Source organism: Magnolia sinica, chromosome 16 (assembly GCF_029962835.1).
Source record: "Magnolia sinica isolate HGM2019 chromosome 16, MsV1, whole genome shotgun sequence".
Lineage (NCBI taxonomy): Eukaryota > Viridiplantae > Streptophyta > Magnoliopsida > Magnoliales > Magnoliaceae > Magnolia > Magnolia sinica.
In genome coordinates, this window is record NC_080588.1 from 49,037,202 (window position 1) to 49,061,511 (window position 24,310).

The 24,310-nt window shown below is 37.3% G+C and overlaps 1 long non-coding RNA gene and 1 other non-coding gene across 2 annotated transcripts; both read left to right on the forward strand.

The window, feature by feature from the left end:
- Window positions 1-1,473: 1,473 nt before the first annotated feature.
- LOC131229702 (uncharacterized) lies at window positions 1,474-13,093 on the forward strand. Its single transcript, XR_009163550.1, has 3 exons — window positions 1,474-2,050; window positions 2,244-2,422; window positions 13,020-13,093. It is a non-coding gene; the product is annotated as an uncharacterized LOC131229702 (long non-coding RNA).
- A 2,413-nt stretch (window positions 13,094-15,506) lies between these two features.
- Window positions 15,507-15,613, forward strand: LOC131230074 (small nucleolar RNA R71). Its single transcript, XR_009163800.1, has one exon. It is a non-coding gene; the product is annotated as a small nucleolar RNA R71 (small nucleolar RNA).
- Window positions 15,614-24,310: the final 8,697 nt, after the last annotated feature.

A 24,310-nucleotide genomic window follows, 5' to 3' on the forward strand; every position in this document is an offset into this window, starting at 1 on the left:
ATCATCTAATTCTTTTAGATTTCCTTTTCTAAGTTCATTTGAAATATGATTTATGAGAAAAATGCCAAGAGGATTCATCGAAGATGATCAAAGAGGATCTTCACAACATACATGCCAAATTGCCAATGTAAGCAAGAAATGAGTAAGGTTGACATTGTTATTCTGGAACTTTTGTACTAAAGTTGAAGCTTTTGAATCATGGAGGTAGGGGCAGCTTGTTACTTGATTCTTGTCAAGTGACATTTCTGCATATAAAACTAACAAATATGGAGATCCACGGTAACTTAAATTTCCCAAGGCAATCTCATTAGGATTGCCTTAGGAAATAACATATGCAAATTGAATTGCTTATGGTCATTTAAATGAAGAGGAAATAACAAAAATAATGGTGTTTCTTGGCATGCACATGTACTAACACTTGAGTGCTTTATAGCTAACTCAGATATTTGCATTGAGAACCAGCTAGAATTTGCTGATTTACATTTTATCTCTGCATATTGGAAGCTTATGCATGGTCATAGGTTCCAAAGAACATTTCTGTTGGAAGGTATATCTTCAAATTATCAGTTCATCTCTTGTAATTGATAAGAATTTTGTTCTTTTAATTGGTTGGAAGTGTCTGATTTTTAATTGGTTGGTTATTTGTTCCAATGCAAACTAGTAAATGTATGCAGAATTCCGCTTGTCATTTTGTTTTTTGCAGATGCCAAAGTGCTTCATTGTTGTATGAATCATCAAGTATCCAGTGCTGGGTGCTAATATCTCAGTTATCTCAGGTACGTAAGGCACATATGTTCATACATACATAAATTTGTATTTCATTGACAGGTAAAGAGAATTTTATTAAAAACAACACCAATGGGCTAGCATATTACAACATATAGAGTAAATATGCAACACCATTGGAGAAAGTAACTAATGGGTTAGCGTTCGGTCCAAAATCGCTAGACAATAATAGGAAACATTGAAAACTATCATCTTCCTGATTGAACAGGGCTTCCGCAAGTATACTTACGACTTTTGATCTACTTCTATAGTGGTAATCTGCTTGGTGTCAGTCAATTGGTAATGACATGACAAAGTGTATTTCTTCCGTTCTACCTTATGAGCATCTAGAAGGAATCTAAAGATGAACTTCTGTTGGCTCATTATGTATTCAACAACGTGGTTAAAACTCAATTCTAAAGGAAGCAAGTTTCAAGTGGGATAATTGATAGAGCATGATTTAGTGGAGCAGCTTTTTAATGATTGATGTGACATTGTTCTTGCACATGCATATCCAGCTTGTAACCTTCATGCAATTGAAACTGAAATCTCAGCATGGAGAAAGACGTCCAATTGCACACTTCTTTCGTTGATATGGATTGAAGAAGATCGCCCTTAGCAACATGTTGACTAGGAAATAAGTCTTGACCTCCTTAGCATTCTTTATAAATTATTATCAGACAATTTAATAAATATGTAAAATAAATTCATATAGCATAAGTAGTATAAAACATAATGTGTAACAACAATTGAGGATGTGTGCTTTGCTGGTTAGGAGTTCTGCTTAGTTAAAGGGAAGACGGGGTTCAATTCTTGCTCTTTGCTTATTTTTATTTTTATTTTTATATAAAACCAAATAGAGAGCCACAGCGAGTCGCATTGAGTTGCTCCTACTACTGGGTTTCCTAATGACTTGGCTAGAAATTTTGCTGAGTCTAGTTGACTTGGCTGAATTTTGGGTTGATTTGGCAAATTTTAGAACTATGATTTCATCTGCAGCTGCTACTCATATGTCATCTCTTTGTACTTGTGATTTGATGGATTCACAGATTTCCTGTGTTCTGAACAGTTGGCACTTTCTTGTAGATTTTGGTACCAATTGCCAATGGCTCAGTGGAGATGGAAGTTGTTATGATAATTGATATTCTGCGGAGCAAAGGCAAATGTGGTGGTAGCATCTATCGAAGATAAATTAGAAATAGTGGCAGCTAGAAAAGTGAAACTAGCGGCTGATATGCTCCTCAAGGAGGCTGACAAGCTGCAATATGACCTTATTATTTTCTTGGTAAGTCATGAAGACCATACAGTTTGAGACACATTGCATATCCACACTTTCAAAGAGTGGAAACTATTGAGCATTCTATTAGTAAGGCTTGCATTCTTTCATATCCTGTGCTTGCTTGCTTGGTTTTAGGAGGATTTGAGTTCTGAATCATTATTCTTTGTTGGTGATGTTTTTTTTTTCATTCCTTTTCCAGAACAACCATATGATCTTGATCAAAGGCTGTTCCACTAGCGATGGAAACTGCATCTGCTTCAGGAACTTGTAGGGATCATCAAGCTTTCAGCACCATCCAGTTTCAGTCTATTTGAAAGCTGAAAATTCATATGGATTTCAATGGATTTCACTTGATGAAACTGAGATCACTCCCTACAGGTGAAGTTCTTGTTTTTATCATGTTGTTTACACACCCTGAACACACCCACAATCCGAAATACAAGTTGAATCTCAAATAAACAACGTGGTAGACTTTAGGAAGGTTTTAATGGTGGGCGTCACTCCCCCCATTGTTTTCTATGTTGGGATCTACTACTGCTGTGGATCTGCCTCTTTCTTTGTCTCGTGCCATGAAATAATATTCTTTTGAAAGTACGAGTGTGGGAGCCGACGCTTTCGGAGTCCGAACTCATTCTTTTGAAAAATAGAAAAATGGGAATATTAGTAAATATGGATTTTCTTGTTAAGAAAAAATGGAAGGTAAAGGAGAGACATAACTGAAACTTTTCACTATGAAAAGTAATATTAACCATCTTACTTTTCCCATTGAATATGACGTCCAGGAAATGGACCTTTTCTAGAAACCATGGATTTAAAACCATTAAATCCTTCTTAGAAATCTGAGTTTATTGAACTGAATTAAATTATTACAATTCAATTTTGTTGAATATCCAACCGCAAGGTTTCCATGAATTAGGCAAATGAATTCATTCTAACCCATTTTGTTGAATATCCAAACACAATGATTTTTTATTTATTATTATTATTATTATTATTATTATTATTATTATTATTTTTTGATATGCAAGAGCTTTTCAGAATTCATATGTAGGAGCATACTTGTGCTCATTCACATGGACTTTGACTATCTTTCTTAAATTTCTTTGGTTTTTCTAATTTTTATATCTAATTTTGAATTTCTAGGCCCTAAAATAAGATTCGAGGTGTCGTCAACAATGCTAATAAAATCCTCCAGGTCAGATTGTTGATTGGACCTTATTTTATTTAAATGATCTTGATAATCCATTTTATTTAAATGAGTAGACCCGGATGTGCGTCGGAGCTATCCGGATGTTGAGTGGGGGTACCTGGAATGTGGGAACCGCTGTTATGACTATGATGAAATTGTCCATTTCTTATGGACAGCATTGGAGTGGCCTGGCCATTTGGACAGGCCGTGTTTATATCTGTATTTGCTCAAAATTGATGGAGCAGACCCGGATGTGCGTCGAAGCTATCCGGATGTTGAGTGGGGGTCCCTGAAAGGTGGGAACCGCTGTTATGACCATGATGAAGTTGCCCATTTCCTATGGATAGCATTGGAGGGGCCTGGCCATTTGGACAAGCCGTGTTTATGTATTTACTTGAAATTAATGGAGCAGACCCGGATATACATCGGAGCTATTCAGATGAGCGGGGGTCTCTGGAAGGAGGGAACCGCTGTTATGACCATGATGAAGCTGTCCATTTTTTATGTACAGCATTGAAAGGGCCTGGCCATTTGTGCCGGATGGCCGTGTTTATATCTGTATTTGCAGGGACCATACCCTTAACCTAAACCAAAATCTATATCCTAAATCCTAAACCTGAACACATTCTCAAATCCTATAACCTATAACCTAAACCTAAAACCTATAACCTAAACCAAAACCTATAACCTAAACCAAAACCAAAACCTATAGCATAAACCCGAACCCATTCTCAAATCCAAAAACCCATAACCTAAACCTAAACCTTAACCTAAACCGTTAACCTATAACCTAAACTTAAACCAAAACCAAAACCAAAACCTATAACCTAAACCCGAACCCATTATCAAATCCCAAAACCTATAACCTAAACTAAAACCAAAACCTATAAACTAAACCCGAACCCATTCTCAAATCCCTAAACCTTAACCTATAACCTAACCTAAACCTATACTTCTAACCTAAAACTATTCCCAAATCCTAAAACCTATAACCTAAACCTAACCTTTCCCTAAACCTATAAGCTAAACCTACACCTAATCCTAATCTCAACTCCCTAACCTAAACCTAAACATAAACTTGAAAACCCAAAATTAAACCCAATCCCGATCCTGAACCCGATTTCCTAAACCTAAACCATAACCCATTTTCAAATCCAAAAACCTATAACCTAAACCAAAACCAAAACCAAAACTTATAACCTAAACCAAAACCAAAACCTATAACCTATAACCTAAACCCGAACCCATTATCAAATCCCAAAACCTATAACCTAAACCAAAAACCTATAACCTAAACCCGAACCCATTCTCAAATCCCAAAACCCAAACCTAAACTTAAACCTAAACCTAAAACCTAAACCTAAACCTAAACCTATAACCTAAACTCAAATCCCTAAACCTAGACCTATAGCCTAAACTCAAATCCCTAAACCTTAACCTATAACCTAACCTAAACCTATACTTATAACCTAAAACTATTCCTAAATCCCAAAACCTATAACCTAAACCTAACCTTTCCCTAAACCTAAAAGCTAAACTCAATTCCCTAAAGCTAAACCTACACCTAATCCTAATCTCAACTCTCTAACCTAAACCTAAACCTAAACTTGAAAACCCAAACTTAAACCCAATCCCGAACCTTAACCCGATTTCCGAAACCTAAACCATAACCCATTTTCAAATCCAAAAACCTATAACCTAAACCAAAACCAAAACCAAAACTTATAACTTAAACCCGAACCCATTCTCAAATCTCAAAACCTATAACCTAAACCAAAACCAAAACCTATAACCTAAACCCGTACCCATTCTCAAATCCCAAAACCTATAACATAAACCTAAACCTTAACCTAAACCTATAACCTAAACCCGAACCCATTCTCAAATCCCAAAACCTATAACTTAAATCTAAACTTAAACCTAAACCTTAACCTAAACCTATAACCTATAACCTAAACCAAAACCAAAACCTAAAACCTAAACCTATAACCTATAACCTAAATCAAAGCTTATTACCTTTTCCTAAACCTTAATCTAAACCTATAACCTATAAATCAAAACCAAAACCAAAACCTAAAACCTAAACCTATAACCTAAATCAAAACATATAACCTAAACCAAAACCAAAACCTATATCCTAAACCCGAACCCATTCTCAAATCCTATAACCTAAACCTAAACCTAAACCTAAACCTAAACCTAAAACCTATAACCTAAACCAAAACCTAAAACCTAAACCAAAGCCAAAACCTATAGCCTAAACCCAAATCCATCTCAAATCCAAAAACCTATAACCTAAACCTAAACCTTAACCTAAACCATTAACCTATAACCTAAATCAAAACTTATAACCTAAACCAAAACCAAAACCTATAACCTAAACCCGAACCCATTATCAAATCCCAAAACCTATAACCTAAACCAAAACCAAAACCTATAACCTAAACTCGAACCCATTCTCAAGTCCCAAAACCCAAACCTAAACCTAAACCTAAATCTAAAACCTAAACCTAAACCTAAACCTATAACCTAAACTCAAATTCCTAAACCTAAACCTAAACCTAATTCTATAACCTAAACTCAAATCCCTAAACCTTAACTTATAACCTAACCTAAACCTATACTTATAACCTAAAACTATTCTCAAATCCCAAAACCTATAACCTAAACCTAACCTTTCCCTAAACCTATAACCTAAACTCAATTCCCTAAACTTAAACCTAGACCTCAACCTAAACCTATAGCCTAAACTCAAATCCCTAAACCTTAACGTATAACCTAACCTAAACCCATACCTATAACCTAAAACTATTTCCAAATCCCAAAACCTATTACCTAAACCTAGCCTTTCCCTAAACCTATAAGCTACACTCAATTCACTAAAGTTAAACCTACACCTAATCCTAATCTCAACTCCCTAACCTAAACATAAACATAAACTTGAAAACCCAAACTTAAACCCAATTCCGAACCTAAACCCGATTTCCTAAAGCTAAACCATAACCCATTCTCAAATCCAAAAACCTATAACCTAAACCTAAACCAAAACCAAAACATATAACATTAACCTGAACCCATTCTCAAATCCCAAAACCTATAACCTAAACCCGAACCCATTCTCAAATCCCAAAACCTATAACCTAAACCTAAACCTTAACCTAAACCTATAACCTATAACCTAAACCCGAACTGTAAGACCCGTGTCCTAATCCGTACCATTTCATTAGCTTCCGCGGTCCTTCCGGTCAAATTCCGGCAACCTTCGCACCGTATTCGGTATTTGCGCACGATCTTAAGCCAGGTCCCGCACACCGACGTCGGCTCGATCCGAAACTTATGTCTTGGTGATCGCGTCGTCGCCGCGGTTCCAACGCCGTGACTTGCGCACCGAACCGATACCCAGGTAAGAAGATGCCGATCAGCGTTTATTCCGAAGAAACACCGCGCGTTGCGGATTTCGAGGGAATCTCTACACAATTAGTCCCACTAATTAAACATAAATGCAACCATACCTCAAAGTACCTCACCCATTCCCTCTTTTTCCAAAAGTCCACCATCTTTCCACCTCACCATTCCTCTTTTCTCATTTTCAACCTCAACCGTCCCTCTTCTCCACCAATTTCAAACTAAACCATACCCCTCATCACTTCTTTCTTACAACCATCACTCCACCCATCCCTCCACCCATTATTTCTATCTCTCCCTCTCATTCTCTAGCAAATTTTCCAAATCCCATGAGAAATTTCACTCATCCAACACTCCTCTCTCAACTTCAAGTGTGGCCCACCCTCTCATCTCCAATCTCAACCATTCATCCTTCATCAATCTCCATTAAAAGTGAAGGTAAGGAGCTAAGGTGTCCAAGGGAGCTAGGAGAAGGAAGATAAGGTGGGTGTTTTTCCATTAATTTAAATTTTAGGGCCCACTTGTTGGTGGGACCCATTTGGATGTATGTGATTTAATCAAGAGGGCCCATAGTGGCGGGGTTCCTCTATCTCACCGTGTATCTCTCTCTTGATTTCTCTCTCATTCTTTCTTTGTAATGGTGTGGATCCCACCGATAGGTGTTACATCTCCCCCGTCCATCTACATCAGACGGTGTGGCCCACTCTATTATAGGTGATGATCCGCACCCTCTACTGTTGGGATGGGTCCAATGCATCTTTTATATATATATATATATATATATATATATATGTATGTTATATTTTATATACTTATGTATATAATATATAATATAATAAGTACTTATATATATATATATATACAATATAAGGTAAACATTAAATGTATATGTATATATATATATATTGGTGGGCCACATTCACGTGGGACCCACCACATTTTTTTTGTGAATATATACAACCGTCCAGCGTCCCTGGACGCTGGACGTTGCAACAATGGACTGTTTAAATAAAAAAAAAAAAAAGAAGGGAGAAGAAAGGAGTGGTGGGCCACTCATGCAGGCCCCACCTTGATGTATATGTAAGATCCGAGCCGTCCATGTTGATCCTCAACTCATTTTAGGCGTTGAGCCGAAAAATGAAGTGGATCCCATTTTCTGGCAGGCCGTACCATAGGAAACAGTGTCCCTACCTTTGATTTGCTCCCTGATGCTCCTGTACATCAAAAACCACCCAATATTGGACTCGATGAGACTGTATCGAGCCACAGGGACCAATGGCTGGGATGGATTCTTTAAGGTGGGCCCCACCTATCAAAAACCATCAGATTAATGGTTTTAAAAAAAAAAAAGAATAGAAGGCAGCAACACTTGTTGCTGCCGCCGTCAGTGGGAGGGCGAACGGACGGGCTAGCCCTCACGGCCCCAGCGGTGGGCCCCACCGTGATGGGTCCCCATATTTCAGCCGTTCACCCCCAAATTTAACTGTATATGGAACTCCGGTGGGCCACATCATTGAAAATCATGTGAAGACATACTAAAACATATAAAATCATTTGGCAGGGCCCACCTGAGTTTTGGATGTTGCTTAAACTTGGTCTGTACGGTCATTAAGATGGGACCCACATAATGGATGGGCTGGATTGTGAATCACATCTCGGTGGGCCCCAAAACAAAATTAAAAAAAAAAAAAAAAAAAAAAAAAAAAACAACAGCAGCAGCAGCGCTGCTGCTGCTGCAGTGACGGGCGGCCAAGAGGCAGGGACCCACGGCTCCATCCGTGGGCCCCACCATGATGTATATTTTGTATCCACACCGCCCATTTGGTGGGCCACTATTTGACATGGACCCCCCTCAAAAATCAGGCCAATCCAGCGCTCGGGCGGCCCACATCACAAGAAAAAGTGCGAATTGAACTCTACCATTGAAACCCTTTCTGGGTCAGAAGTTTCAGATCAAGCTGAAAATTGTTGTTCCCCTCCTCCCTGGCCCGTGTGACCTTATGAATAAGTTGGATTTCAAATGAACATTTCAGTGGGCCTTACCCAAGGTCCAAGTGACCTTATGAATAGGTTGGATTTCAAATACATATTATGGTGGGCCCTAGGCCCATGTGGTGGAGCCATATTAATGTATTTCTGGCCATTGGGGAGGCCCACCTTGATATATATATAAGGCCCATGAGGTTAGGCCCATTCGACGTATTGGTGGCCCGATGTCGAGGCCCACTCTGATATATATAAGGGCCATGTTACGAGACCCATTGTGATGTTTTCAAAGGCTCATGGAGTATGACCCATTGCAATGTACATAAGGCCCACTAATGCGGCCCACTTGATTTATATAAGGCCCATAGGAGATGGCTCATTTAATGTATCTGAGAACTATGGGTCGAGGCCCAATGAGATGTATATTAGTCCATTGCAATGTGTGATTTCCTATGGTTTGTGTAATGGTGCTTTATGGCGGGCTAAGCCTTGGGAACAATGTTGGTTTGACGTCCACATTGTAAGGACAATGTTGGTTAAATGTCCGCATTGTCATACTCCTTAAGGCCACTGATAGGTTCATATTTATACTCTGCAGGCCGTCTAGGCCCATTTCTGTGATACGCAGAGCCCATCCCTATATGCATGTTTAGTATAGATCCATGATTCATGATCATTCGCATCATATGTATGCCTGATGTAAGGAGTGACCGATCATATCATATGCCTTTGGGCAGACTGCTTATGGGCTCCTTGATAGGCGGAGTTGCCTCATATAAGTGCATGGTACACGCAGGATTGTTGCATGACTGATAGTGTGATTCATGCACTTGCATTTGTGTGATTGTAGTTACTGTATGCCCTAGCGACATCAGGGTCATAGCCTCCACGGACACATCGTGGATGGTAGGATTGGATACCAGAAATATTTAGTTCTAGCATACGGGCGCCATAGATGTCCCTGGGTGTAAATCCTAAACCCGATGGTACCAGAGGATAACTCCAACATTGAGACCGAGTGGATATATGAGCGCATGAGGGCCGAATACCAGGAGGCCACGTCTCCCACTGTGTCGTGGTCGGTTGGAAAGGAGTGTGGCCTTACTCGCCCGAGGGTAGGGGCAATACTAGGCTGAGTTTGACCAGCTCGTGAATGGGTCCGCTATTGACGTGCTGGATAGGTATTGGCAGACTATTGGTCAGGCGGATAGTGAGGTTTCTTATGCTCACTTGGACTGTGCGGCTAGGAGAGCGACAGTGCCATTTGGAGTGTATTGAACCCCGGTGATTATCCAGAATGAGAACTGTACTGATACATGTTGAGGATTGGCATGCTTGAGTTGCATCTTGCATCGCATGGCCGTGTTATGGCCGATAGCATTCATATCTTGCACCGCATAGCCTTGTACGGCTGATTGCATTCATGTGCTCATCACCATGATTCCGCATCACTCTGACCTTGCATTTTGAGCACGTTTATATTGCGCACACACTTACACCACCCTCTAAGCTTTCCATAAGCTTATGCACGATTGATGCGTGCAGGTGACGTGAGGACGCAGTCGCAGCCATAGTCTCGTTGTAGTTGGAGCGTGCAGCCGAGCTTCTGGAGTTCTGTTTCTTTTGTTACACTGTATTTTATTTTCTTTCAGTCGTATTGTACTTAAAAAGTTTTTGATCATTGTGGATTTTGTAGTGGTGTTCTTGTGCTTATTGATTGTGGGTTATGCTTTTGTTATGCTCATTATGAATCAGACTAATGATTTGAAACCCTCCTTGTAGTATCCCAGGATCGGAACCTGGTAAATGGGTGTCGGGATCCGAGAATGGGGTTCTACGGAGGCTGTCGGCACCGGATTCGGTGATCGGGAATTTTGTGAGCCCGGTTTCCGAGTTCGGGGCGTGACACGAACCCATTCTCAAATCCCAAAACCTATAACCTAAAACTAAACCTAAACCTAAACCTATAACCTATAACCTATAACCTAAATCAAAACTAAAACCTAAACCTAAACCTAAAACCTAAACCTATAACCTATAACCTAAATTAAAACCTATTACCTTTCACTAAACCTTAACCTAAACCTATAACCTGAATCAAAACCAAAACCAAAACCTAAAACCTAAACCTATAACCTATAACCTAAATCAAAACATATAACCAAAACCTACATCCTAAACCCGAACACAGTCTCAAATCCTATAACCTATAACCTAAACCTAAAACCTATAATCTACACCAAAACCAAAACCTATAGCCTAAACCCGAACCCATTCTCAAATCCAAAAAACCTATAACCTAAACCTAAACCGTTAACCTATAACCTAAATCAAAACCTATAACCTAAACCAAAACTAAAACCTATAACCTAAACCCGAACCCATTATCAAATCCCAAAACCTATAACCTAAACCGAAACCAAAACCTATAACCTAAACCCGAACCCATTCTCAAATCCCAAAACCCAAACCTAAACCTAAACCTAAACCTAAAACCTAAACCTAAAACTATAACCTAAACTCAAATCCCTAAACCTAGACCTAAATCTAAACATATAGCCTAAACTCAAATCCCTAAACCTTAACCTATAACCTAACCTAAACCTATACTTATAACCTAAAACAATTCCCAAATCCCAAAACCTATAACCTAAACCTAACCTTTCCCTAAACCTATAACCTAAACTCAAATCCCTAAACCTTAACCTATAACCTAACCTAAACCCATACTTATAACCTAAAACTATTACCAAATCCTAAAACCTATAACCTAAACCTAACCTTTCCCTAAACCTAAAAGCTAAACTCAATTCCCTAAAGCTAAACCTACACCTAATCCTAATCTCAACTCCCTAACCTAAACCTAAACCTAAACTTGAAAACCCAAACTTAAACCCAATCTCGAACCTGAACCCGATTTCCTAAACCTAAACCATAACACATTCTCAAATCCAAAAACCTATAACCTAAACCTAAACCAAAACCAAAACTTATAACCTAAACTCGAACCCATTCTCAAATCCCAAAACCTATAACCTAAACTAAAACCAAAACCTATAACCTAAACCTGAACCCATTCTCAAATCCCAAAACCTATAACCTAAACCTAAACCTTAACCTAAACCTATAACCTATAACCTAAACCAAAACCAAAACCTATAACCTAAGCCCGAACCCATTCTCAAATTCCAAAACCTATAACCTATAACCTAAACCAAAACCTATAACCTAAACCAAAACCAAAACCTATAACCTAAACTTGAACTCATTCTCAAATCCCAAAACCTATAACCTAAACCTAAACCTTAACATAAACCTATAACCTATAACCTAAATCAAAACCTATAACCTAAACCAAAACCAAAACATATAACCTAAACCCGAACCCATTCTCAAATCCAAAAACCTATAACCTAAACCAAAACCTATAACCTAAACCAAAACCAAACCTATAACCTAAATCTGAACCCATTCTCAAATCCCAAAACCTATAACTTAAACCTAAACCATAACCTAATCCTATAACCTAAACTCAAATCCCTAAACCTTAACCTATAACCTAACCTAAACCTATACTTATAACCTAAAACTATTCCCAAATCCCAAAACTTATAACCTAAACCTAACCTCTCCCTAAACCTATAACCTAAACTCAATTCCCTAAACCTAAACCTACAGCTAATCCTAATCTCAACTCCCTAACCTAAACCTAAACCTAAACTTGAAAACCCAAACTTAAACCCAATCCCGAACCTGAACCCGATTTCCTAAACCTAAACCATAACCCATTCTTAATTCCCTAAAGTTATAACCTATAATCTAAGCTTAAACCTAAACCTAAACCTAACCTAAACTTATAACCTTTCCCTAAACCTTTAACTTAAACCTAAACTTAAAACCTAAATGTATTCTCAAATCCTTAAACCCAAAGCTACACCTAATCCTAATCTCAACTCCTTAACCTAAACCTAAACTTGAAATCCCAAACCTAAACCCGATCCCAAACCCGAACCCGATTTCCTAAACCTAAACCTTAACCTATAATCAAGTTCCCAAAAGCTATAATCTATAACCTAAACCTAAACCTATAACCTAAACCTAAACCTATAACCTAAACCTAAACCAAAACCTATAACCTAAACCTCAACCTATAACCTAAACTTAATTATAACCTATAGCCTAACCTTAACCTAAACCTATAACCTATAACCTAAACCTAAACCAAAACCTATAATCATATGGTGAGACCATTTCTTTTGTGTCAATTTCATTCCTCTTTGAATTTTTTTTTAATTCATTAAGAAAAAAAAAGTGGTTATACGTGATGCACTTCTTTCACTGTCTTTCTTTTCCCCAATGGGCATTCTAATTTATGAATGACATGACTACTTGTAGGATGATGGAATATACGAAGCTGTTGAAATTTCAGGGTGAAGTCAAGCACATTTCTCTAATGAAGCCAAAGATTTGTATTTTCAACATTATTGTAATTATAACTGTAATTGATTGTAATTGTAATTGATTAAATAAAGGATTGTAATTGTAATTGATTGAATGAAGGATTGTAATTGAATGAATGAATGATGTAATTGATTAAATGAAGGATTGTAATTAAATGAATGAATTATTATAATTGAATGAATAAATGATTGTACAGGTGGTAATTGAATGAACAAATGATTTAATTTTTCAGTGTACAATATAGCTACGGATATTGGTCGTAGCCACTAATCAGACGGGTGTAGCCTTTTCAATTTTGGCATATTGCTACGGACTTTCAGCTACAAATAATATCCGTAGCTATTTACAGTTTTCACTACAGATATAATTGCTATGGATTATATCTGTAGCTATTTACCTATAGCTACGGATTAAATCCGTAGCCATAGGTTCTAGACCTATTGTTACGGCACCTACGACGATGGTCGTGTTACAGACTAGCTACGGACTAAAACCGTAGCCATAGGTTTATGGCTACGGATTTTATCCGTAGCCTTTGCCCCTTTTTTTGGTAGTGCAAGCTTCGGTATTTTGAGGTTAGACGGTAGAGGCACTACATCGGTTTGGGGCAATTTCTCAAATTGTGGCCTCCATCGGTTAACTTCAAGTACTGGCGAAGCATTAAGTAAGGCATCCTTCTCTATAATCATGTTATCATCTAAATCAGGGGAGTAGGCCAAGCATGTCTCTAGAGTGTCGGAGTATAAAGTTAAAAGTGCTCTATCTTCCATGAAAGAATCGATCATGTTAATGTCGTGGGTATCGTCATCATCCTCTAATTGTTTATTCATATTGAAAAATATGTTGAGCTCTAATGACATATTTTTAAAAGATAAATTCATAATTCCATTCATACGATTAATGATAGCATTTAATGTAGCAAGGAATGGGCGACCAAGAATGATGAGTATTTTAGTGCTCATATCTATGATGGGTTGAGTATCCATGACAATAAAATCTACTGGATAGTAGAATTTATCAACTTGGACCAACACATCCTCAATTATCCCTCTCAGTACACGAATTGAGCGATTGACAAGTTGTAATGTGATCCAGGTGGGTTTCAATTCTCCTAGACCCAATTGTTCATAAACCAAGCAAGAGATCAAGTTAACACTTGCCCCCAAGTTAAGAAGTGCGTGCTCAATCTGGTGGTTCCCAATTACACAAGTGATGGTTGGGCTATTGGGATCTTTGTATTTTTGTGGCACATGTTGCTTAATGACGGCACTCACTTTTTCTGTTAAAAAGATTTTCTTTTGTATGTTTTGTCATCTTTTGGTAGTGCATAGATCTTTCAGAAATTTGGCATATGAGGGTATTTGTTTAACGGTATCCAGTAGAGGAATATTGACCTTCACTTGATTAAGCACATCTAGAATATCTTAAGAGTTAGAGAGAGGTTTTGGTGCAATCAACCGTTGAGGGAATGACACAATCGGCTTGCTTTGAGGTTCCGGTTCTAACCCATGTGGAGCATTGCTAGGTCTATCATTCTCAATTTCTTTCGGGTCCTTAGGTTTTTCAGCCCTCGCCAGAATGGTTTTGTCAATAATCTTCCCACTCTTAAGAGTGGTGATAGACTTAGCTTGTTCCATTTGATTTGAAGAGCTTGTGTCACTTATTTTATATTACATTTTTGGATTGGGGAGGGGTTGGGCTGGAAGCATCCCTTTCTCCCCATTCGCTAAGTGTGACTTAATCTTTTGAATTGATGATGCAAACAATCACATTTTTGTTTTGAGATCTTGGAATGCTTGCACCGTATTTTAGTTGAATAACTCTTAGTTTTATATGAACTTTTGAACCGTATCCTCTTGAGGATTTTTTTTAATTTAAGAATTGTGTAAGGGCCTCTTGTGGGTTAGCCGTTTGTCCATTTCTCCAACTGAATTTGGGTGGTTCCTCCAACTGGAGTTCTATGTATTTGAGGTGGGTCCTCTAAAAGGTCTTTGGTAATTATTTACGGCATTTGATTGCTCATTTAATATCTCTTGAAAAGCAGGAATTGCTGGGTAATTCTCAGTTGTATGAATGTTACAAGTACAAATACCACAAACAACTTCCGCAGCCTTTTCAGATTTTACCTTCTTAAGTTCCATGGCCTCGACTTTTCTTGTGAGTTTGGCCATTCTGGTATTTATATCATCTTTCTCTTTTAGAACATAAATTCCTCTCCTTTCCTTTGATTGAGTAGGCTTAGAAGTGGTAGTTCTTGAGGAGGTATCCCATGATTGCGCATTTTCAGCAAGTTTATCAAAATAATCTCACGCATCATCGGCTTCCTTATTCATGAATTCTCCATTACACATCATCTCTACAAATTGGTGTATGGGTAAGGTCAATCCCTCATAGAAAAAGCTTGTTATACACCATGTTTCGTAGCAATGTTATGGACATGAATTTATGAGATCCTTAAATCGCTTCCAACATTGGAAGATGGTCTCATCCTCTTTCTGCGCAAAATTCATGATTGCTTTCCTTAATGTATTTATTTTATGATAGGGGAAGAACTCTTTAAGGAACTCCCTTGTCATCTCGGCCCATGTGCTAATGGGCCTTGGTCGTAATGAATGTAAATATGACTTAGCCTTTTCTTTCAAAAAGAAAGGAAATAATTTCAGTCTAATTGTGTCCTCAAACATGTTTGGGAAGTATAATGTAGATATTATCTCATCAAACTCTTTCATATGCAAGTATGGACTTTCAGATTCTAGTCCATGAAACTTAGGAGGAGTTGAGTTACCCCTAGTTTAATGTCTATAGTTCCTACATTCAATGAAAATATCATGCTGGAAGGTGTACTCACCCCCGCCGGTTGTAAATAATCTCGTAGAGTACGAGGCGGGGGTGCATTATGCATCTCATTTTCATCTTGAATTTCCTCAACTGGTGGTTGAAGTTGAGGTTGATTTGCAGCCATCACTTCAATTAACTGAGATAATCTCAAGTGGTGTCTAATCATGTGATGGATAGGTAACCCTTCAATTAATCCTCCTTCACTCAAAAGACAGAGGGTGTTGTCACGAACCCACTTGGGCATGAAACACTCTCAGCCCTCAAGTAACTAAACAATTAAACCTAAAACGAAAACTAAAAACACTAAGACAAATAAGATATCTAAAAAAAGATAAGAGAGATGGTTGGAACAAAATTACCAATATAAGAGTTGCTATGTTAGGATCTTACAAAACGGAAAACAATGTTAGTTTCTAAAAATAATTTTAGAAAAAATCCTAACCTAAAAACATAGCAGAAAAATAAATCCTAATCTTAACCTAATTCTAATACCAATTAATTTCAGGAAAACGTAGCTGTAGTTCCCGGCATTGGCACTAAAAACTTGTTCATAACCTCAAGTGCAGGGTCGCGATGTAGTAATAACTCGGTAAGACTTAAGGTCGAATCCACAAGGACTAAACTTGTATGTATTCTCAAAATAACTAGAACTAGAACTAGAAAAAGATCTAAATTAAAATCTGAATAATTGAAAGTAATGGTGAATAATGTTGATTAAAACTTATGAATTTAAAGGTGGGAACTAGGGTTCCAAGGATCCACTTGTAGCTATCAAGATGCTACCTTACTTGCTTCAATGAACACAATTGGAATTAGAGTCTTATCCTATCCAATAGGAAGATAAAATAATTTAAATCAAATATGAATTTTCAATGACCTAATTATCAATGGAGGAGAATTGTGATGATTGAAAGGGATTCCATCACCCTACCATGCCCAAGAGACGATGGTGAACAACAGGATTTACCAATCTCACAATCTCAAAATAGGAAAAGAAGATATCCTATCACATCATCTATTATAATTTGAGTCAAATAAATTATAAAAAACTGAAAGTAATTCTTTAATATCAAACTAAAAATCAATGAGGTCCAATAAGAACAAGAATCAAAGCTAGATAATCATCCAAACACGCTACAAGCTTCACCTCTTAGCCCTAGCTAAGAGGTTTAGCCAACCATAGACATGATTGAAACCAAATGTCTTAAACAAAGCATGAAAAATAAACTAGGGAAGAAGAAAAACTCTTTGGCGGCTGGTCCCCCTTGTGCAATGCTCCTTGAGACCTTTCCAAACCCTAGAAGATGCTTTGAAGCATCTTAAGGAGTCCTATTTATAGTTGTGGAACTCTAACTTTTGCACCGTGTTCGAAAAATCTAGAAACCGCCTCAAATTTACGCACTCTACACAGTTTCCCAAAATATACTTCCAGAACTTTCCTTTTTTAAACTCGGGAAGAAGAAAAACTCTTTGGCGGCTGCTTCACCCTCGTGCAATGCTCCTTGAGACCTTCCCAAACCCTAGAGATGTTTTGAAGCATCTTAGGGAGTCTTATTTATAGTTGTGGAACTCTAACTTTTGCACCGTGTTGGAAAAATCTAGAAACCACCTCAAATTTACGCACTTTGCACAGTTTCCCAAAATATACTTCCAGAACTTTTCTTTTTAAACTCAGAGTTTTTTAATATGTTTTTTTAGGACAATTTTCAAGAATATTTTTTTAAGACAATTTTTAGGATTCGTTTTCTTTTTCTTCACTTCAAATCTTCGGTTCTTTTCATTCCTCACTTGGTTTCCTTGGATCTTTTACATGTGAATTCTTCATTAATGACTTTCAAATTTTCAAATCTTCATTTAGTAATCTTTTGAGCATAAATATTCCTTTTGACATTAATTTCACCTAAGCTCTCGAAATCACCTCGCACATGAAAACATGCATAATTAGATCGATTAAGCACTGTCATGTTTATAAAACTAAGGTATAAATAGGGGAAAATATGTAATATTTCACACGTAAGAGTCAATTCATGAATCAAAGGATTCAATGCATAAAGGATAGTCTTGGTGATAGGGTCACTGTATTCTTCATCTTTTTGAGGTGGAGTCCTTGGAGCTGGAAGAGTACAAGACGAAGGATAAGCATGCACGATTTCTGAGTATATGGTAAGTGAAGTGGAATTGATACCCCCTTCCTCGACATGGTTAACTTTCGATAGACTATCTATATCCACCACTATCTCTGAGGTACCCACGACCTTTGTTGGTAATTTTGCTAATCATTCTGCCCTCACTGCTGACATAATTAGAACTTGAGCTCGTTCCTCTAATACGATTAAAGCGTCACTCTTAATAGTTATCGGCAGTCGAATATCTTTCACTAATTGATAGCAAGCCACCATAAGGAATAATAATTTAAGGATAAGGCCAAAAAGTAAATATGACGATCATACACATGTACTCAATGCACTATTAAAAGATTTACCACTCAAGTGGTCACCGGCGTAAGTCACCCCATATTTAACAGGCTCGGCTAATGAAAAAGAGAGTTTAGGAAATGGTGGTAGCTCCTCATCGAATAAAGGTAATTATGTTTCACCATTTTTCCATTGTTGCACTTGGAGCTGCTCATGATGCTATAAAGCCTCCGGCATATATGGCCGATATATGTCAAGAGGTATCATGGAGTTGAACTTCAAACCATGAAATTGTTCAAACCTTTGTATAACAAAATTTTGATTAAGGATACCTGGTTTAGTCGGGCCGGGTGTAGTATGTTTTTATCTCTTCTTTTTCTCCTGATCTTGTGTCTGAGATGACCCATTAGACGAAGGACCATGCTTAGTTCGTTTTCTCCATACTGGAATGGTGGATGATGAGATCCTAGCTGGTTAAACCTTAGGAGATGAAAGAGGAGGTGATAATTTTTTAGCAGCCGATTGGAGCTATAAAGTCCAACGATTGTTATAGTAATTGGTCCACCAAGACTTAAAAGAATTGAATGCAAAAGGAGTTATTGGAAAAAAATAACTCAAATCCTTGGATATTCCAGGCATGATTAGATAAAGTAGTGATGATTGAAATTGCTTTTTGTACCACACTAGTAGAAGTATGGAACTGTACTTATAGTCCTAGAAGGGGGTGAATAGGACTTTTCAAGTGATTCTACCAAATAAAAACTTCTATTGCCTTACTTAAATGATTTGCAAATAAACTTGGCAAGGCAATGTAACTCTAATGGCTTCTAAGCCAGTTAGAGGGTCCAATCACATACGCAGCTTAAGATATTTTAATAAAGCAACTAGCCTATATCATTGTGAGCTTGTGTGTGGGAAGTGCTTCCTATCAATCAAATAACATTCATTCAATCATGTATAAGAATTTAAACATTCAAGCATATATAAGCATGATTAAACAAATGCGCAAATGACAATCCTAAACACAAGCATGTATAGTGGTTTGACTACGTACCTACTCCACTCCCGAATCCATACTCAATCTCAGAGTGTACTAGATTTCACTATCAATGGTTTTAAACATGTTCACCAAGAACCTTTACAGTCCTACACTAAGGACACAATTTATACTCTCTGCAAGAGCAAAAGTCCTACACCTAGAACCCATGCTTAGGCCCATCGGCCAAGGTCCCATACAAGGCACCTACAGTTTAGGCCCACCGACCAAGGTCCCACACAAGGCACCTACCTTTAAGCCCACCGGTCAAGGTCCCACACTAGGAACCTAATCGATTTTGTTGATAACAAACTCTTAATCTCAATCCTACATGAGGAAGGAGACTAAACTTTTGAACTCTTAACTATGACACTTACGTGTTGGATTGAGTTCACTTTTGTAGCTTGTCTTGAGATGCTTGATCTTCATGCTTCCGTGCTTGAATCAACTTCCCAATGCTCCCCTGATCGCATCGCTTGGATTTACCTGTTGGCTCAGCTTTATGATAAAAAAACCTTGCATATGATATACCTATAAAGGCGACTAAGGTTATGAGAGATGATTGAATCTCTAACGGAGGTTATGAATGAGTTTTCTAAGAGATTCAACTGATGGATACACTAGAGTATGATTGAGATCAAGGATATACCTATAGGTTGGGTTTCAATACTCTAGTGAAGGTTTGAGATCATGTTCTTCATAAATTCGAGCTTTACATGCTCTTTAGATGATGAATCACAATGAAGAGAGCATGAATCTCAAATGGATAGAGTCTAGGTAGGTTAAGATAAGCTTAGGTTACATTAAGGACTCTCAATAGCCTTAATCCATACTTTCTGCAAGTTCTTACAAGTCATTTTTATAGGCAAAAGCTTCCAACAGATAGAAAATGGCTATAAAATGGCTAGTTCTCGGTGCTACCGAAGTGACCTTTGGTACCACCAAACTTGCTTCGGTAGTACCAAATTATCTATCGGTAGTACCGAATTAAATTCCTCAAGTTGTTGATTGAAAATAGTCTCTTTCAGTGGCACCAAACTTTGTTCGTCGGTGGCAGTCGGTGTTACCAAAATACTTAGTCGGTGATACCGAATTAATGTTGTAAGCTTTCTGGACTGTTTTGAGTCCCTTTGGTGACACCGAAGGTATCTTCAGTAGTACCGAAGGTGCTATTCGGTGGCACCTTCATCCTACCGACAATGGACAAATTTTCCTGTGTTTGTCCAATAGTTCAACAACTTAGGATTTCTTAAGCTGAGATTATGGGATATTCAATATGGACTTGGGTTTGGCTTAGAATAGATGACCTTGGAGGGTTTGTCTATTTGGGTTAGGATCATCTATTTGCAAGGTGTAAGATTGTAGAAGCAGTTCTTCGTCTTCAATGTAGTTTTTCCTACTTCAGCTTCAGTTGCGTCGCCGGTCTTCACTTATTAGGAACTCATCCGACTGCAAGACACAACTAGTCACGTAATTGACAAATATGGGTGCAAATAAGTGTACTAACAATCTGCCCCTTTGTCAATTACGTGACAAAAACACCATAACTTACAACCATGTCATGGTCCACACCAATGATATACCAAAACAATAAAGATTACATATCAAAAATAAAATTTACAACTCAAGACTTGACATGTGATACAAAGTCATGCTTTTCCCCCTTAGTGTTTACCAAGAATAATTTACAATAAGGGAAACAAACAATTTATGTAAGACATAGCATTGTTTTGGTGGCTAGGTTTCTTCTCCCCCTTTTTGTCAGTTACTGGCACAGTATTAATTAAGAAATATTCCATTAACATTTGAGAATGGATAAAATGAGGGTAAGAGAATAGAACAATCAAGCCATATAATGATATAAGTTTAAAGATCTTCATTCAGACAGTGAAATATATCATCATAAGCAGTCAAACCATATGTTAGATAGAAAAGATAATCTTAGGACTATCCAACATGCATAAAAAGGATATTACCGTAAATTCATCAAAATTATTAGCCCAAGGTTGGGTAGATTAAGCTATTATCCAAAAAAAAAAAAAAAAAGATCCCTTAAGGGCATAAATATCCAAAAAGATACTATGATTCAGCAATAACACAATGAAAAATCATCTAGATGATCCACCCACATACGGAGGTATATGAGAAAGACTAGTCAGAAGTAGTTCAGTGATGTGCTCCCTAGTATATTGAAGAGCGTCAAGACGCAGTTCAATCTCGGAGAGATGATTTTCACACTGCCGGAGGCAAGCTTCTATATTTGACTGTCCTTCAAGAAGTTGACAAGCTGGATCGTTTTGGTGTAGAAGACGCCCAGTGCTAATTGATAGTGAACTTGATGCAGGCATTGGGGTGTGACAAGAGTCTCAGCTAGTGGCCATGGGAGTGCCTTAAGCGTCTTTGCCGCTACTCCATTCTTGATGAATTTTGACAATTTTGAGTAAATTTTTCTTAGTAAGATACTGCCAGATATATTGTATCATGAGTAGGGGGCATTACAAGAAACATGAAGAGTTTGCAGATGATATTGGGAAAGGGAAGACTTGTGTGGTGAATACCTTTGACAACTTGAATTAACTATCTCACGATTAGAGTGGGTAAACATATTTCGATTTTTCGATAGATATCACATAGGGTATTCAGAGCAACTGGTGAGAGTATGTATCCAAAAACTTCATAGGGATATGCATTAGTACTTAATATTTCATGAAACACTTTTGTGGTAGAGTCCATATGCAATGAAGACAAGTAGTTCTTTCTATTTCTAGATATCATTGACTCATCACATAGTGTTCTTGTCACTTCTTTCTAGACACTTGATCATTTAAGCAACTTGGTGAGATATGTGTTATTGGAAGATCCAGAAGTTTTCCCAGTATCAAAGGAGTGATCTCCTTAGTTTGGTTTATGTAATTAATGTTGATCGACGGAGGATCATCTCGAGTATTATGACAAAAACTTAGAAATTGATAAACAAGGTCATATTGTATCTCTCCTCCTAAATAAAGGATGTTATCCCATGCCATTGATTTTAGATATATATTTATCCTGTATGACTCTATGAGACTAGGTCTAATAAATTGGTCAAAGGTAAATTCTTTTGCCCTGGCATTAAAGTGCGGATAAGGAGTATAGGGTCTGATTTTTCTAGATGAGGTTTCTCCTTTCGCATCATCCTTTCCTTTGTTCTTGATCATGTTGTGTTGAAATCATAAGTTAAAACAATAAGTACAAATAGGATAATGACTAATCTGAAAAGATAATTGTTTCCTTTGACATAATGAGGTTATAAACACTTATTTTCCAATCAAGCATATACAGATCCTAGAGTGAGTTCCTTTTGCAGAAACAACCCTTTTTGATTCTGCATAATTGTAATTCAGTAGGTTGTTTTAGAACACAATGATATCCTTATAAGAGTTGATATGTGGTATGGAGTGATTTAACTATTTGACCATTGCAATCAACATCATAACCCCCAGATAATGTGTAATGGGACAAGGTTAATTGGACTAAGATTTCGTTAACATTTTTACACACACAATCTTTTGTAAATTTTTTGCAGTAATGAGCTTGGATGGATTAGGATTTATGCCTAGTTCCGGTTGATTCTTCAATGTCATGTTTCTTCTTGGATCAGCTTTTCTCTAGACAGGGATAACTCCATTATGCAAAATGAAGTGGAATGACTTATCAAGAGAAGATAGACTTAAGGCAAATGATCCTAGTTTTTAAGATGTAAATAGAAAGTACTAGGAGATACCCCAGATTTTGTTGATTTTGGTTGCACAATCCTTCAATCGAACTTTGGAAGAAATAAGAGATAGTCTAAGCAGAATTGAGCAATAAAGGATTTAAGTAATTTGACGTGGCTCGATTTTGGTAGCACCGAAGGTAAGTTCGGTGTTACCGAAGTGTTCCTAGAACTCAAAGGATCTTTTAAGGATTGATTTTCCTACTATGCACACCTCTAAAATAGGATTCCATGATATGATTGAGAGTGAAAATCTAGCATGAAATTACCAAAATGTTGAGAGGCCAAGAATCCTCAGATTTACCATGAAACCATATATATGGAGTTGTTTAACATGAAACCATTTTTATCAAACTCCATGAAGAAATTATTAGTCAGGAATTTTTGTGAATTGATCCAAAAATAATGTACTCTTTAAAGTTCCAGAATCAATTTTAACCTACTTTGATTTATTTCTTGACCAATCAATATATATTTTTTGTTTTCCTCTTTTCCCTTTTTTTATTAAAAAATAAAATTTATGGCTCACTTTTACTTGACCCATTACAAAATATATCAAAAGATGGGTCAAGATAACTTGTCAATTTACATGGACCAAATGTTACAAGGGCCCGAGTCAATTCCAGGGCACTTGTATTTGTTTTGCGTTACCCATTTGGTAACCACTTTCTTTGAGCTGGAGGAGTATTTCTCTAAGTGACTTCCAAGTGATTTAGATGTGACTTTGTGATTCTTCTTGGAAGTAACATCAGATTTCTTAACCATAGGACATTCCCATTTGTAGTGTCCTATCTTTTCACAGTGATGGCATTCAACTGAATCTTTCTGATTTGGAGTAGTTGAATTTGTCATCATTGATGAAGTAGAGGAAGATTCTGATTCATATCCTAGGCCTATCATATTTTTAAATTTTCTACCCATGCCTAGAAGTTTTTCAAATTTTTCATTGCTTTGAGTAAATTTTCGAGTTAGTTCAGCTGTCTGGTCAGAATATTTTACTTCCCTTTTTAGTTTCTTGTTTTTTCTTTTTAATTTTTCAACTTTTAATTCTAAGAGTTCAATTTTCTTAATCAGATTCTCAAAAATTATGCTTCTAGCTCTAATTCCTCTCCCCTTTTTAATTTCCTCTAGATCAAGTTCATCTTCCTCATCCAAATTTTTGGAAACGGTTGTAGTGGTGGAG